General features: G+C 42.4%; 1 protein-coding gene across 6 annotated transcripts in view; it reads left to right on the forward strand.

The window, feature by feature from the left end:
- LOC135505259 (diacylglycerol kinase zeta-like) overlaps window positions 1–17,547 on the forward strand; it is a 140,652-nt gene that overhangs the window by 66,759 nt on the left and 56,346 nt on the right. For 3 of the 6 annotated variants that reach the window (XM_064924486.1, XM_064924477.1, XM_064924512.1), the window contains exon 1: window positions 4,739–4,903. The exons of the other annotated variants lie outside the window; for them this stretch is intronic. The gene's annotated coding sequence lies outside the window, so the exon portion shown is untranslated. Of the gene's footprint in view, window positions 1–4,738; window positions 4,904–17,547 lie in introns of those variants that run through there. 6 annotated transcript variants of the gene reach the window in all.

Below are 17,547 nucleotides of genomic sequence, written 5' to 3' on the forward strand. Positions count from 1 at the left end.
GAGTCTGCTTACAGGGAGGAGATCAGACTTAGGCTTAATTTTATTTGTCACATACACATGGTTAGCAGATGTTAATGCGAGTGTAGCAAAATGCTTGTGCTTCTAGTTCCGACAATGCAGTAATAACCAACGAGTAATCTAACTAACAAAGGGATAAAGAATATGTACATAAAGATATATGAATGAGTGATGGCTCAGAGCGGCATAGGCAAGATGCAGTAGATGGTATCGAGTACAGTATATACATATGAGATGAGTATGTAAACGTGGCATAGTGGCATAGTTTAAAGTGGCTAGTTATAGTAGTTATGTATTACATAAAGATGCAGTAGATGATTAAAGATTATATTAAGTAGCATTGTTTAAAGTGGGTAGTGATATATTTTTACATCAATTCCCATTATTAATGTGGCTGGAGTTGAGTCAGTGTGTTGGCAGCAGCCACTCAATGTTAGTGGTGGCTGTTTAACAGTCTGATGGCCTTGAGATAGAAGCTGTTTTTCCGTCTCTCAGTCCCAGCTTTGATGCACCTGTACTGACCTCGCCTTCTGGATGATAGCGGGGTGAACAGGCAGTGGCTCGGGTGGTTGTTGTCCTTGATGATCTTTATGGCCTTTCTGTGACATCGGGTGGTGTAGGTGTCCTGGAGGGCAGGTAGTTTGCCCCCAGTGATGCGTTGTGTAGAACTCACTACCCTCTGGAGAGCCTTACGGTTGTGGGCGGAGCAGTTGCTGTACCAGGCGGTAATACAGCCCGACAGGATGCTCTCGATTGTGCATCTGTAGAAGTTTGTGAGTGCTTTTGGTGACAAGTCGAATTTCTTCAGCCTCCTGAGGTTGAAGAGGTGCTGCTGCACCTTCTTCACGATGCTATCTGTGTGGGTCGACCAATTCAGTTTGTCTGTGATGTGTACGCAGAGGAACTTAAAACTTACTACCCTCTCCACTACTGTTCTATCGATGTGGATAGGGGGGTGTTCCCTCTGATGACGAGTTTGGAGGGTACTAAGGGGCCGTGTCAGTGGCACTGTATTGTCCTCAAATTGGGCAAAAAAGTTATTTAGTCTGCCTGGGAGCAAGACATCCTGGTCCGTGACTGGGCTGGTTTTCTTTTTGTAATCCGTGATTGACTATAGACCCTGCCACATACCTCTTGTGTCTGAGCCGTTGAATTGCGATTCTACTTTGTCTCTATACTGACGCTTAGCTTGTTTGATTGCCTTGCGAAGGGAATAGCTACACTGTTTGTATTCGGTCATGTTTCCGGTCACCTTGCCCTGATTTAAAAGCAGTGGTTCGCGCTTTCAGTTTCACGCGAATGCTGCCATCAATCCACGGTTTCTGGTTTGGGAATGTTTTAATCGTTGCTATGGGAACGACATCTTCAACGCACGTTCTAATGAACTCGCTCACCGAATCAGCGTATTCGTCACTGTTGTTGTTTGACGCAATACGAAACATCAGCGCGGGAGCTTCTTGTTTTAGCTTCTGTCTGTAGGCAGGGAGCGGGTGCTGTTGTGGAGTGAGTCAAGAGTTTCTTGGCATCCACATTATTTAGGAATTATCATGGTCCACACACACCCGCACGGTCCTGAAAAGGGCATGGCAGCGCCCCTTCCCCTCATGAGGCTGAAAATATTTGGAATGGGCCCTCGGGATCCTCAAAAAGTTATACAGCTGCACCATCGAGAGCTTCTTGACAGGCTGCATTATCGCTTGGTATGTCAAATGCACCTCAAAAGCGCAAACTATCTTGCACTGACCCTACGCACATTTACTAGACATATATACAGTTGAAGTCGGAAGTTTACATACACAAACTCGTTTTTCAACCATTCCACAAATTTCTTGTTAACAAACAATAGTTTTGGCAAGTCAGTTAGGACATCTACTTTATGCATGACAAGTATGCAAGTAATTTTTCCAACAATTGTTTACAGACAGATTATTTCACTTATAATTCACTGTAGCACAATTGCAGTGGTTCAGAAGTTGACATGCACTAAGTTGACTGTGCCTTTAAACAGCTATGTCTTGGCTTTAGAAGCTTCTGATAGGCTAATTGACATCATTTGAGTCAATTGCAGGTGTACCTGTGGATGTATTTCAAGGCCTACCTTCAAACTCAGTGCCTCTTTGCTTGACATCATGGGAAAATCTAAATGAATCAGCCAAGACCTCAGACAAATTGTAGACCTCCACAAGTCTGGTTCATCCTTGGGAGCAATTTCCAAACGCCTGAAGGTACCACGTTCATCTGTACAAACAATAGTAAGCATATATAAACACCATGGGACCATGCAGCTGTCATACCACTCAGGAAGGAGACACGTACTGTCTCCAAGAGATGAACATACTTTGGTGCGAAAAGTGCAAATCAATCCCAGAACAACAGCAAAGGACCATGTGAAGATGCTGGAGGAAACCGGTACAAAAGTATCTATATCCACAGTTAAACGAGTCCTATATCGAGATAACCTGAAAGGCCGCTCAGCAAGGAAGAAGCCACTGCTCCAAAACCGCCATGAAAAAGCCAGACTTCGGTTTGCAACTGTACATGGGGACAAAGATGGTACTTTTTGGAGAATTGTCCTCTGTTCTGATGAAACAGAAATATAACTGTTTGTTCATAATGACCATTGTTATGTTTGGAGGAAAAAGGGGGAGGCTTGCAAGCCGAAGAATACCATCCCAACCGTGAAGAGGCAGGAAATGTATGTGGATATATTGAAGCAACATCTCAAGACATCAGTCAGGAAGTTAAAGCTTGGTCGCAAATGGGTCTTCCAAATGGACAATGACCCCAAGGATACTTACAAAGTTGTGGAAAAATGGCTTAAGGACAACAAAGTCAACATTTTAATTGGATTTAAATGGTAACTTATATTTACTACCACAAAGGTGGCCGCCGGTCCACCCACTGTTGAATGTCAACTTAAATGGTCATGTCTATTATATTATCTATATTTCTATGATTTTAATAGGTTTCCTATGGAGGATTGACGGTTTATTTTAAAACATCTCTTGATGGTACCATTTGTATAGGGCAAAGGATTATGGACCAGGCACGGCTTCTGATCTGATCCTGGATCAAAGGGTCACTGGTCCAGTCTGGTGGTACCATTTGAAAGTTGAAATTTAAAATTGTATTCCCATTTTAGTACATTTCTCAGCCAAAACATGACACCCACCCTGTATTCAAGAGCATGTTGTGTCTCAACTGATGCCGGTCTCAACACAAAAACCTATGATGTTGTTAAACAGGGTCTAAGCTACAACATATGTGAATGTTTTTTTTATAAACTAAGTTTAAAAAATTACAATTTGTGTAAAAAAAAAGTTTTTCCCCCCAGAAATTATAAAGTAGTTTGACAACCCTGTATGTAAGCTTGTAAATTTAATAAATCTCAATCGTTTTTCTTTTCAAGTGATGAGGACATGGTTGTCTGGTGTTATGGTGGGATATCCAAAATGGGACAGCTTTGAGCATCTTTATCTCTTGTGGTTCATAAGGATAGCGTAGCTAACAAATTGTCGGCCAACATAAGGTGTAACTTAACTTATTTGAAAAGTCATTACTATATTACATTGCTCACTCAACATTTTCTTAACATTTGTAATCAGTTAGTTCAATTCATTTGTATTCGCTCTCATCGGACTTCAGCTGCATATATTCCGCCATTTTCTTCAAATCTCAAAACGTTGTGAAGCCATGCCCATTTTCTGAAGAATTGCATTATGGGCTCTAAAAGTACATAAATGGTGTCCTCTGCGTGTATACTAAGTATTTTGGCGAATTTAGTATGACATCCGGGAGCTTTTGGCATACTAACTATATCCATACTATGACCAATAAGCAGACTATATACTACATTCACGTCACAAGTAGTATGGTTAGTATGAGTATTCGAACACAGCTATAGTCTTGCATGTGCCAGCTAATACAGTGTGTTAAAGAGGCACTAAACACGCCAATTAGCACGTGTTTATCTGTTGCGCATTAGAAACATTTGATTTCAGTCTACATTTGGTAAATTTATGTTTGTCCCACATTGACACTACAGCCAATTTTACTTCCTCAAAATCCCCAGAATGAATCTAAGAACTCAAGAAATCTGTAATTCAATTGTAATTCATCTTTTGCCGAGGATGCTTTAGTTGTGCCATTTTTACATCTAACTAAGGTGTTTGGTGCACTATTTTTCAAGATTTTCTTTTTGTGATGTGTTGTCTTATGTAAACAATGTCTCACTGTCATAGCTATTGGATAGAGAGCAATCACTGCAGCTGTTCACCCCATGTTAGTGGTCAATTGAACATCATGAAATCAAAACCCAACCTTCATTTACCCGTTGTGACGCACAGATTCTCCAAAGTCAGTTTTAGATGAGACTTTATGACAAATGATCCTATTTACACTTTGTAATCAATTTTGTCGCTAGAATAACTGTTTCTGACTCATCGTTGCCACAGGCTGTTTTCAAAGGTATTCGTTGCTTTTTAAAGGCAGTTAATGGCAACATTAAAACCTGTGTGTGTCTGTGCATTCAGTTTACGAATGTATGAGAGAGCATTAACACTCAAGTAAACGGCTCATCAAGGAACTGTGAACTCTATTAGCAGAGTTATTTTAGTGTAACCATTCACCCCCCCCCATCCGTCCGCCCGCCTCTGACACTCCCCCTCCAACAAGTCTGCCTCGGCTGCCTGGCTGTGACACACATTCTCCCTCCACATTAACCACTCTGTTGCTCTCTCCTCTCTCTTCTCTCTCCTCTCTCTCTCTCTCTCTCTCTCTCTCTCTCTCTCTCTCTCTCTCTCTCTCTCTCGGGCCACACATGGACTAAAAGTTAGACAGACAAGCTAGGGAGAGGCGTGGATGGTTATTGACCTGCTTCCATCAGGTTGTATTTTGATTTTGAATCTACTATTTCATTTACTTGTGTATGCTGTGGTCTTGCCAAATATGATGTTGCTATTGCTGACACTTGTTCTAATGCAGTACTGTATATTTTTGTCCCCTGAGGGCTTCAGTTGGTGTGGATATAGTGTAGCAGTATATAGTGTAATCTGCTGTTTGATTTTCCACACGAGGCTGTACGCTGCCAGAGAAGGGTTTTGTCGATAGAACAGAGGCATTGTGGTGGGAAAACAACAAGTGTTTGTTTGGACAAATGATAAAGCTGGTCTGATTGTGCTCTTTGAAGGATGTCACTCACTCTGTCACTCTTGAATGTTTTGGGAGGTTCTCTACAATACACGTTGATTATAATGTATTTTCTGAGAACAGCTTAGGAAGTACAGCCAGAGTAAGAACAGCTGTTGCGTATACTGGTTCATAGTCTAAGGCTGAGATTGTCCGTCGTAACATTCCATTGTGCCTCTTCTATGTGAGTTGTAGTTGAGAAGACGTGTACAGACCTGTTTTTCAACGGTGGTATATTTGAAAGAAGACGTTAATTTACTCTTAATGAAATGACACTGTACTCAGAGGAAAATGTGTTTGGTTAGTTGTAAACTGTACACCCTGTCAAGACAGAGGGGTTTTGTGCACTACACAAACCATATCGGTTTTTCATTTATTAAGTGAGTAAAAAAAAAGAAAGACCAACCGTAAAGTTGGTTGCCAACCATTTGCAGTCAAAGGAAACAAACTATTTCTGGTTGTACTGTGCTGGAGTAGATCTTGCTTTCTCTGTAAGATGGACAGTATTAGGCGAGAGATCTGTTGTGCCTTTTCCCAGGAGCCTCTAGCATTTTGGCTGTGTAGGGTTCGATGACAGACAGATAGAGACAACTTTGGACTTGCAGTGGCATTGTTTTCCCACACTGATCAACAGACCAGGGGGCATTATCACTCGGTCCACCTCTCCTCGTTCTGCCTCTGCAGTTCTTTTTACATTTCAGAGCATGGTAATCTGTGGAAATACCAGACTCCGTATGTGCTAAGTGTGGTATCTGACACAAATCAACTGTCATCCATGTGCAGCAACAGATGTTTGGTGACAGTGTTTCCAAGAATGACAGGGGCTGGTCTCAGACATGCACAATGGGCCTGTAGGGCAACCGTTGTACCTCATGATACTCATTTTAGGGTTACGCCATAAGGTATGCGTGTAATGTAGGCTAACCTAGAACAACTGTAGAGTAGTGTACACAACATTGGGGAAATTTCTTGAAAAAATTGTATTGTAGAAGAGATGTAACAAAGGGATGTGAAATAACTTGCTGATAGATTACAATCCAATTAGGGTAATCATGTGGAAAATGTCAATTACTCAATGTTCCTTTGACTAATTGTGCATTTGTATGGGCAGTGAGAAAGGTGGGAAAGATCAGTATTTTAGAACTGCAGCCTACAGTAGTTGTTAAAGAGTAGAAGAGAGTCAGTGTAATGATACCATGGCTATGTTCATCAATCATACAGGTACATAGGAAAACATCAATATACAGTACCAGTCAAAGGTTTGGACACACCTACTTATTCCAGAGTTTTTCTTTATTTTTTTAGTATTTTCGAGATTGTAGAATAATAGTGAAGACATCAAAACTATGAAATAACACCTATGGAATCATGTAGTACAAATTTTGGTTAACAAATCAAAATGTAGTTTATATTTGAGATTCTTCAAAGTAGCCACCCTTTGCCTTGATGACAGCACCTTCTTGGCATTCTCCCAACCAGCGCCATGAGGTAGTCACCAGGAATGCATTTCAATTAACAGGTGTGTCTTCTTAAAAGTTAATTTGTGGAATTTCTTTCCTTCTTAATACATTTGAGTCAGTCAGTTGTGTTGTGATATGGTAGGGGTGGCATACAGACGATAGCCCTATTTGGTAAAATACCAAGTCCATATTATGGCAAGAACAGCTCAAATAAGCAAAAAGAAACAACAGGCCATCATTACTTTAAGACATGAAGGTCAGTCAATACGGAAAATTTGAAGAACTTTGAACGTTTCTTCAAGTGCAGTCGCAAAAACCATCAAGTGCTATGATGAAACATGAGGACTGCCACAGGATAGGAAGACCCAGAGTTTCCTCTACTGCAGAGGATACGTTCATTAGAGATACAAACCTCAGAAATTGCAGCCCAAATAAATGCTTCAGAGTTCAAGTAACAGACACATCTCAACATCAACTCAACATCAACCACTAGGCTACTCTGCCTAGATTTTACTGGTTCTGTATATATACACACATCAGTTCATGTACAGTTGAAGTCGGAAGTTTACATACACCTTAAACAAATACATTTAAACTCAGGTTTTCACATTCCTGACATTTAATCCTAGTAAAAATTCCCTGTTTTAGGTCAGTTAGGATTACCACTTTTTATTTTAAGAATAATAGTAGAGAGAGTGATTTATTTCAGCTTTTATTTCTTTCGTCACATTCCCAGTGGGTCAGAAGTTTACATACACTCAGTTAGTATTTGTTAGCATTGCCTTTAAATTGTTAACTTGGGTCAAATGGTTCGGGTAGCCTTCCATAAGCTTCCTACAATAAGTTGGGTGAATTTTGGCCCATTCCTAGAGAGAAAAAGAGAGAGAGAGAGAGAGAGAGAGAGAGAGAGATGGTGTATCTGGTTCAGGTTGTAGGCCTCCTTGCTCACACGCGCTTTTTCAGTTCTGCCCACAAATTTTCTATAGGATTGAGGTCAGGGCTTAGTGATGGCCACTCCAGTACCTTGACATTGTTGTCCTTAAGCCATTTTGCTATGACTTTGGAAGTATGTTTGGGGTCATTGTCCATTTGGAAGACCCATTTGCGACCAAGCTTTAACTTCCTGACTGATGTCTTGAGATGTTGCTACAATATATCCACATACTTTTCCATCCTCATGATGCCATCTATTTTGTGAAGTGCACCAATCCCTCCTGCAGCAAAGCACCCCCAAAACATGATGCTGCCACCCCCGTGCCTCACGGTAGGGATGGTGTTCTTCGGCTTGCAAGCGTCCCCCTTTTTCCTCCAAACAAAATGATGGTCAAACAGTTCTATTTTTGTTTCATCAGACCAGAGGACATTTCTCCAAAAAGTACAATCCTTGTCCCCATGTGCAGTTGCAAACTGTAGTCTGGCTTTTTCATGGCGGTTTTAGAGCAGTGGCTTCTTCCTTGCTGAGCGGTATAGGACTCGTTTTACTGTGGATATAGATACTTTTGTACCCGTTTCCCCCAGCATCTTCACAAGGTCCTTTACTGTTGTTCCGGGATTGATTTTCACTTTTCGCACCAAAGAACGTTCGTCTCTAGGAGACAGAATGTGTCTCCTTCCTGAGCGGTATGACGGCTGCATGGTCCCATGGTGTTTATACTTGCGTACTATTGTTTGTACAGATGAACGTTGTACCGTCAGGCGTTTGGAAATTGCTCCCAAGGATGAACCAGACTTGTGGAGGTCAAAGTTTTTTTCCTGAGGTCTTGGCTGATGTCTTTTGATTTTCCCAGGATTTCAAGCGAGGAGGCACTGAGTTTGATGGTAGGCCTTGAAATGCATCCACAGGTACACCTCCAATTGACTCAAATTAGCCTATCAGAAGCTTCTAAAGCCATGACAAAATTTTATAGAATTTTCCAAGCTGTTTAATGGCACAGTCAACTTAGTGTATGTAAACTTCTGACCCACTGGAATTGTGATACAGTGAATTATAAGTGAAATAATCTGTCTGTGAACAATTGTTGGAAAAATTACTTGTGTCATGCACAAAGTAGCTGTCCTAACCGACTTGCCAAAACTATAGTTTGTTAACAAGAAATTTGTGGAGTGGTTGAAAAACTAGTTTTAATGACTCCAACCTAAGTATATGTAAACTTCTGACTTCAACTGAACATAGTGAACTCGTACACATTGTAAATATGAAAATATAATCAAGTATTTCAGAATGTGACCCACTGCTTGCATAACAATATCAGGCTGGGAAGAATTGACGTTCACAATTTCCTCCTATCTGCAAGCATGACCAATGGCATAACACCTTATTGATATGTAAACGTAACCAACAATAGAAATACCTAAAAAATCAGATAAATGCACTGAGTGTACATAACATTAAGAACACCTTCCTAATATTGAGTTGCACCCCTTTTTGCCATCAGAACAGCCTGGATTTGTCAGGGTATGGACTACAAGGTGTCGAAAGCATTCCACAGGGATGCTGGTCCATGTTGACTACAATGCGTCCCACAGTTGTGTCAAGTTGACTGGATGTCCTTTGGGTGGTGGACCATTCTTGAGACACATGGAAAACTGTTGAATTAGGAAAAACCCAGCAGCGTTGCAATTCTTGACACACTCAAACCGGTGCGCCTGGCACCTACTACCATACCCCGTTCAAAGGCACTTCAATCTTTTGTCTTGCCCATTCACCCTCTGAATGGCACACATACACAATCCATGTCTCAGGTGTCTCAAGGCTTAAAACCTCTTCTCTCTACACTGATTCAAGTGGATTTAACAAGTGACATCAATAAGGGATCATAGCTTTTACCTGGCCAGTCTATGTCATGGAAAAAGCAGGAGTTCCTAATGTTTTGGACACTCAGTGAATAGGCATACTGACTGACTACTAAACTGGAGATCGGGGGATAACATTCAAATTGTGGTGAACAATAACCAACACTGATAGTACTGTTTTAGTGCAAACTGCTGCCTTGAGCCATTGATCAGAGTTCAGCCCTGTGTTAATTATCCTGCCCTTTGTTGTCCTGTGCTGAGTGACACCACAGTATAGGGGAAAAGATTATGGACCAGGCCAGGCTTCTGCTCTTATCCTGGACCGATGGGTCACTGGTCCAGTCTGTTTGCCCATTCTGTCTCATCTGTGAGAATCCTCAGTTGCCCTCTGCTACAGATGAGCAGTTGAAATTTCCCTCCATAAATTACAGTAGCCTGTGCTATTCGCCATGCTAGCTATGTTGACATGGCTGTGGAAATAGTGTGCTCTCTGAGCTCCCATCAGGCTGTGCCAGCTAGCCAGGCTGTTCCAGTGCCTCCCTCCCTGTAGTGTTGTGCTGAAGCTCAATGAATGGATGTTTATGTCAAGGGAGGGAGAGAGGAGACAGACCTATATAGGGATGGAGAGAGGAGACATGTAGAGCACAGAGCACTATGTTTGTGAAATCAGCCTACGGTGCGTCATTTCTGCAATCTGAATTATTCCTCTCCATATCTGTCAACTGACCTTCGGGCAATATTTCAGTTCACTGCACATCCATTATGTAAGGGTAGCTTAGTTATTTGACACTGTCCTAGAGGACGACCTAGCCTGGGAGAGTTATAGCAGTCTAGGTCAGGCATTTTCCCAGGGGCTTTCGAGGACACCTCCAAGTCTCCCTCTCCACAGGGGGATTTATCATCAAGACAAGTGCCCTCAGAGGATCTAAGGGAGATGTGTCCACAGACGTGCCAAGATGGTGACATTTTACTTTTGATTATAGTGGGAGGAAAAGTATACATTTATGGTCGTGCTGTAAGCTCCATTATCCTCATAACATTGGAGTGTTTACCAAACCGAGGGCAGCAGCATGAAGGCTTCATTCTTGACAGTCCCCATTATCACGTGCTATGCGACGCTGGAGGACCAAGAGCTCCATGGCTATTTTTTTCCTACTGGCCTTTGTACGTTTTACATGTAAATCTTTAGGATAAAACCGAATAACAGCTCAACTGTTTTTCTCTGCTGTCGCATCAACTTCTCCTCAGAAAGGAAAGTCAATAATCTACTAATTACTAAGAGTAAGACATTCTGACTCAACGTTGGGCTCACAGCAGAGTGACTTCATTTGCAGGTTGAATTGAAGTTTTTCTGTCCAAACAGTGCCTTAAGGCTGGGCTCGAGGCCTAAGGTCCATAACTCAGAATGGAAACAAAAACAGTCCTCTGTTTCTCCGGTTCGCTGGTAAACACACTGTAACCTAATTTATTTTATACTGACACTCCCTCTCGACTCCATTCTCTCACACCATACTGTCAACATGGCTCAGGCTCACACTGAGCACAGCTCGCATACTGCACTGTACTGCTTCTTTGCAGGGACGCTTGAAAGCTATCACAGTGAGAGTGACTTATTTAAAAAAATTTTTTACTGCATCTTTGGTTCATCCATTTTGTGACATATTGAAACATTAGAAAGGAGCGTCTTCATGGAAACAACTAAAAATATATATATTTTTCCTAAACATTTCAGTTCACTTACGATACGGTTCACGTTTAGGCTGCTTCTATCTGAGGGTACCTTGAATGGATTATTGTACATTTGTTTGTAACTTATTTGGTGATTTAACTCCTGAATTTGTGGAACCTTAATGGGGCAACTAATCACTTTCAGCTGCTTTAGGTGATCGGGTCAATCCTAAGGCTATAGGCATGTGCAATGTATCACAGCAGCAGGCTTAACAAGACCCATTCAAATCTCCCTCCGTTCGAATAACATCACTCGACTGAGGGCCGTAACAAAGCCATAACATTTACAGTACAAATGTAGATGTGATTACACGTGTCACTGGCCACACAAGTAGTCCCCCTAGATGCAGCTAGTCTTGATGCAGCTTGGTTTGAGGCATGGCGCTTTGTTAGAATCTGGTACCGTCGATCTCATTTACATTCGCCCCTGCGGTATTAATGCATTTAACAGACCAGGATGTCCAGATCGATCAGGAGCCGGAGCAGTGGGGGCACAACACTTGGCCTGGTGCCCATCCCTAACCCAGGCACATTGACCTGGATGATGGCGCCATGATACCGGCCTCATTGGAGCACGCCTCAGTAATCTAGAGGAACAGGTGGTTACCTGGCTCGGACTGGGTTGATGAGCTGGTGGGCTTATGCCTCAACCCAGCATGCACGGAGAGCTACCCTCCTATTGGTTTTCACTCCAACCCCAGTTGTAACTAACTTGATTCAGCTTGACAACAGTCTAATTATTAGAATGAGCTACGCTATATTAGGGTTGGAGTGAAAAACCGACAGGACGGTAGCACTCCAGCATAGGGTTGGAGATGCCCTGGTCTATGGTCTAGGAGGGAGAGGTCTTTCTGTCTTTCTCTTCCTCTCCCCACCCGTTCTCTCTGACTGGTGCACACACACTCTCTCCCGCTCTATCTGTGAGGCATAGCAGGAGGTAGTCTCTTTTGACTATTATCTGTGATGTGTACATGCGGAGCCTGGCGGGAGGCAGCAGCAGTGAGAGAGCAGCCAGGGGGATATAAACAGAGGGGGTGCTATAAATAGCCCAGTACACTTCCTGTCCCACGTCATATACAGTTGAAGTCGGAAGTTTACATACACTTAGGTTGGAGTCATTAAAACTCGTTTTTCAACCACTCCACACATTTCTTGTTGACAAACTATAGTTTTGGCAAGTCGGTTAGGACATCTACTTTGTCCACGACACAAGTCATTTTAGGACATCTACTTTTTAGGACATCTACTGAAACAGGAAAGGGACTTTTCCAAACTAGTACCACAAAGTTAGAAGCACCGTATCATTTATGCTGTAGCCGTCATTGGAACTAAGGGGCCTTGCCCGAACCATGAAAAACAGCCCCAGACAATTATTCCTCCTCCACCAAAAATGTACAGTTGGGACTATGCATTCGGGCAGGTAGTGTTCTCCTGACATCTGCCAAACCCAGATTTGTCAGTCAAACTGCCAGATGGTGAAGTGTGATTCATCACTCCAAAGAACACTTTTCCACTGCTATGGAGTCCAATGACGCAAGCTTTACACCACTCCAATCTACTCTTGCATTGTGCATGGTGATCTTAGGCTTGTGTACGGCTGCTTGGCCATGGAAACCCATTTCATGAAGCTCCAGACAAACTGTTCTTGTGCTGACGTCACTACCAGAGGCAGTTTGGAACTTGGTAGTGAGTGTTGCAACCAAGGACAGACTATCTTTATGTGGTTCAGCACTCGGCAGTCCCGTTCTGTGAGCTTGTGTGGCCTACCACTTCACGACTGAGCCGTTGTTGCCCCGAGACATTTCCACTTCATAATAATAGCACTTACAGTTGTCCGGGGTAGCTCTAGCAGGGCAAAAATTTGAGGAACTGACTTGTTGGAAAGGTGGCATCCTTTGACGGTGCCATGTTGAAAGTCACTGAGCTCTTCAGTAAGACCATTTTACTACTAATGTTTGTCTATGTGAATTGCATGGCTGTGTGCTCAATTTTATACACCTATCAGCAATGGGTGTGGCTGAAATAGCCAAATCCGCTAATTTGAAGGTGTGTCCATATACATTTGTGTATATAGTGTATCTAGCTACCCACTAATCTTCCACAGAGTAGAGAAGATCCCCAGTTCCTCCACCCTCATCTGATTCTGGTTACCCATGATGTCCCAGCAGTGTTGCTGTTAAAGGTAGACTGATATTGTGCACGCTATCCAGGTTAAGTGTCCAGTGTTAACACCACCGTCTGTGGTATTTGGGTAAAATGTAAATTAGCACTTTGGATGGTGTTTTCCTCCCCTCTTGTCACTTTGCCTCATTGAATATATTTTTTATTTTATATACTTCACATTTCTTTAACTATGCAAACCCTAACCAGGACGACACTGGGCCAATTGTGCGCCGCCCTATGGGACTCCCGATTACTGCCGGTTGTGATACAGCCCGTGATCGAACCAGGATCTGTAGGGACACCTCTAGTACTGCGATATAAACACTGCTGCATTGAAGATGAATTCCAAGGAAGGACCAATGGGGGAAAACACCTCAAACTAAAGTCTAAATATATACTATGAATATAAAATGTAAATATATATTTAAATATCCCTGTCATTTTGCGTTCTATTCAAAGCTCCATACAAAGAGCCAACAATACCACACTGTAAGAGCCACAGCACAAGTACTAAAACCAATATCGTTTTCGAAGGATGTACGTGCATGTGGTAATGCTCTGTGGTTTAATTTGGGTTTATTTTTACAATGGACCTATCCAGCTTTTGCCTGTACAATACAGTATGGCGTTTAGCATTATAACAGCTTCAAACACTGACTCCACTAGAGTACAGTATGTATACTTCAGCAATAAAAGCACTCCAGACCCTGTTATACTACCTGTCCCAGTCACATACACTTCTGTATTATTCATAGTACCTTTTCATTTTTCACTGCATTCCTCCATTTTACTTGCTAGGTATTTGAGGGAGTAAAGGTACTGTAGGGGTTTTTGTAACAACTGATGCTGGGTCAGTGTACACTCTGTAAGTCAAATTGTATTAGTCACATGCGCCGAATACAACAGGTGGAGTAGACCTTACAGTGAAAGGCTTACTTACGAGCCCCTAACCAAAAGTGCAGTTTTCAAATAAATAAATATGGATAAGAATAAGAGATGGATAAATATGGATAAGATAAGAATAACATTAACAAGTAATTAAAGAGCAGCAGTAAAATAAATAACAATATATACAGGGGGGTGCCGGTACAGAGTCAATGTGCGGGGGCACCGGTTACTTGAAGGAGTATGTACATGTAGGTAGAGTTATTAAAGTGAGGGGGGCAATCAGTCTGGGTATCCATTTGACTAGATGTTCAGGAGTCTTATGGCTTGGGGGTAGAAGCTGTTTAGAAGCCTCTTGGACCTAGACTTGGCGCTCCGGTACCACTTGCCGTGCAGTAGCAGAGAGAACAGTCTATGACTAGGGTGGCTGTAGTCTGACACCGCCTGGTGTAGAGGTAATGGATGGCAGGAATCTTGGCCCCAGTGATGTACTGGGCCGTTCGCACTACCCTCTGTAGTGCCGTGCAGTCGGAGGCCGAGCAGTTGCCATGCCAGGCAGTGATGCAACCAGTCAGGATGCTCTCGATGTTGCAACTGTAGAACCTTTTGAGGATCAGATGACCCATGCCAAATTTTTTCAGTCTCCTGTGGGGTTATAGGTTTTGTCTTGCCCGCTTCATGACTGTCTTAGTGTGCTTGGACCATATTAGTTTGTTGGTGATGTGGACACCGAGGAACTTGAAGCTCTCAACCTGCTCCACTGCAGTCCCATCGATGAGAATGGGAGCGTCCTCGGTCCTCTTTTTCCTGTAGTCCACAATCATCTCCTTTGTCTTGATCACGTTGAGGGAGAGGTTGTCCTGGCACCACACGGCCAGGTCTCTGACCTCCTCCCTATAGGCCGTCTCGTTGTTGTCAGTGATCGGGCCTACCACTGTTGTGTCATCGGCAAATAGAATGACGGTGTTGGAGCTGTGCCTGGCCGTGCAGGCAGGCATATCCCGATCCATATCAGGCAATGGGAAGAGCCTGTGACTAATTCATCTATCAGGGATGGAGTGCATAATGCAAACATGATTGTGTGTGTAAGCCTATCTGTGTTTATGTATTTTTGTTACGTGTGTGTATGGTACTGTGTGTGTTCCCCCCCCCCACCCTCCCGGATGCATTGTATTTCAAATTGATTTGTTTGGGAGTCCATGGGACTGGCCATCGTGACGGTGTTGTGCCATAGAAAACCCAATGCTTTAAAGCAATTCTATTCCACAGCGTGCACTCACTGTGACGCACATACATAACGCTAAATGCACATATTTGAGAGGATGTAGGCCTAGAGAGGCTAACATTTTTAATGTGTTGAGCTAATTGTTTTGGTAACCAATCTCTTTCCGTAACCCTGTTTATCTATCTGTCAATCAAGCAGTTAGTGTTTAGTTAGTGTGCAGAGCAAGGGGGGGAAAGGAAATTATCAATCTAAAGGACTTGAGCACTTGTGTTGTGTTTAGAGCTTATCTTAGCCATGGAGTCGATACAGTGACACTGCCCTAGAAGTTTAATCATAGCCACCTCAGGGGTTTTCTAAATGTATCTGTTGGCTACCGTACAGTATACCGTGACTACCTTGGCATAATAGTAAACATATGTCACTGTTTCTAGATAAAACCATTCAAGAACTGTACAGGACTTTGATGATATTCATCAGATTCTGGAGCTGGGAAGTCAAAACGTGGCAAAGACCATGTCTGTGGTTCTGTTTTGAAAGACTGTTGCATTTTCCCTGATTAATGATTTAAACGCTACTGTACGTGAATACAGCCACGTATGCTTGAGGCCTCAACCAGATGACCTTTGACCCTAATTCCCAGAATGCTCCATGGGTGGGGGTGGGAAACCCAAACTGAGAATACACACTGAAGAGAAGGTTCATATTAGAGCCAGAAACCCTGAGCGCCGCTCGTGTGCCGGATGCCCGGAAAAAAAATTCTGTATGTACTTCTAAAATATTTGTTTAAAGGCTCAGTCCAGTCAAACAGGTGGTTTCCTATGTTTTGTATATGCAGTATTTTCACACTGAGGTTGGAATAATACTGAAAATGATGATAATGCCCATTTAGTGTAAGCTGTTTGAAAAGACTGCCTGAAATGTTTTGATGGGATGGGGTTTTGGCCTATCTGGTGACATATCAGGCAGTAAATTATTTAATAAACCAATCAGAACGTGTGTTCCAAACCTCTCTGCTAACAGCTAGTTTTCAATTTCCCCCTCTCCACTCAGACCACTCCCAAACAGTCCTAGCAGAATTCTTGCTTGAGAAATTGCTCTTGCTAAGAAGCTGTTTTTTTGTTGTTGTTTTTTTTTCAATTAAAATGTTTTAAAAAAATCCCAGCCAGGTACTTAATTGTAACCCAGAAATGATTTGATATTGAGATAAAAACGGCTGCACTGGACCTTTTCAAATATATGAATCTGACAGCTACATTACACAGTCAGGGGACATCAAGCTAATAGTCCTCAGTCCTGTTCACTTATGGTGAACTAAATCTCTGTATAATCGGAGAGATTTAGTAAATTCAATATCTAACAAATACAATGTCTCTCTGCACATACAGTGCCTTTGGAAAGTATTCAGACCCCTTCACTTTTTCCACATTTTGTTACGTTACAGCCTTATTCAATTTTTTTTATCCTCAGCAATCTACACACAATTCCCCATAATGACAAAGCAAAAATAGTTTTTTTTATGTTGCAAATGTATAAAAAAAAATTTAAAAAAAAAAAACAGAAATACCTTATTTACATAAGTATTCAGACCCTTTTGCTATGAGACTCAAAATTGAGCTCAGTGGCATTTTGTTTCCATTGATCATCCTTGAGATGTTTCTACAACTTGATTAGAGTCCACCTGTGGTAAATTCAATTGATTGGGCATGATTTGGAAAGGCTCACACTTGCCTAATATAAGGTAAAAAGCAACATCTCTTCTGGAGGAAACCTTGCACCTTCCCTACAGTGATGCATGGTGGTGGCAGCATCATGCTGTATGAATATTTTTCAGCTGCAGGGACTGGGAGTCTAGTCAGGATCAAGGCAAAGATGAACGGAGCAAAGTACAGAGAGATCCTTGATGAAAAACCTGCCTCAGAGTGCTCAGGATCACAGACTGGGGCGAAGGTTCACCTTCCAACAGGACAACGACCCTAAGCACTCAGCCAAGACAACGCAGGAGTGGTTTTGGGACAAGTCTCTGAATGTACTTGAGTAGCCCAACCAGAGCCCGGACTTGAACCCGATCGAACATCTCTGGAGAGACCT

The sequence above is a fragment of the Oncorhynchus masou genome, chromosome 2 (genome assembly GCF_036934945.1).
Source record: "Oncorhynchus masou masou isolate Uvic2021 chromosome 2, UVic_Omas_1.1, whole genome shotgun sequence".
NCBI classification, from domain to species: Eukaryota; Metazoa; Chordata; class Actinopteri; order Salmoniformes; family Salmonidae; genus Oncorhynchus; species Oncorhynchus masou.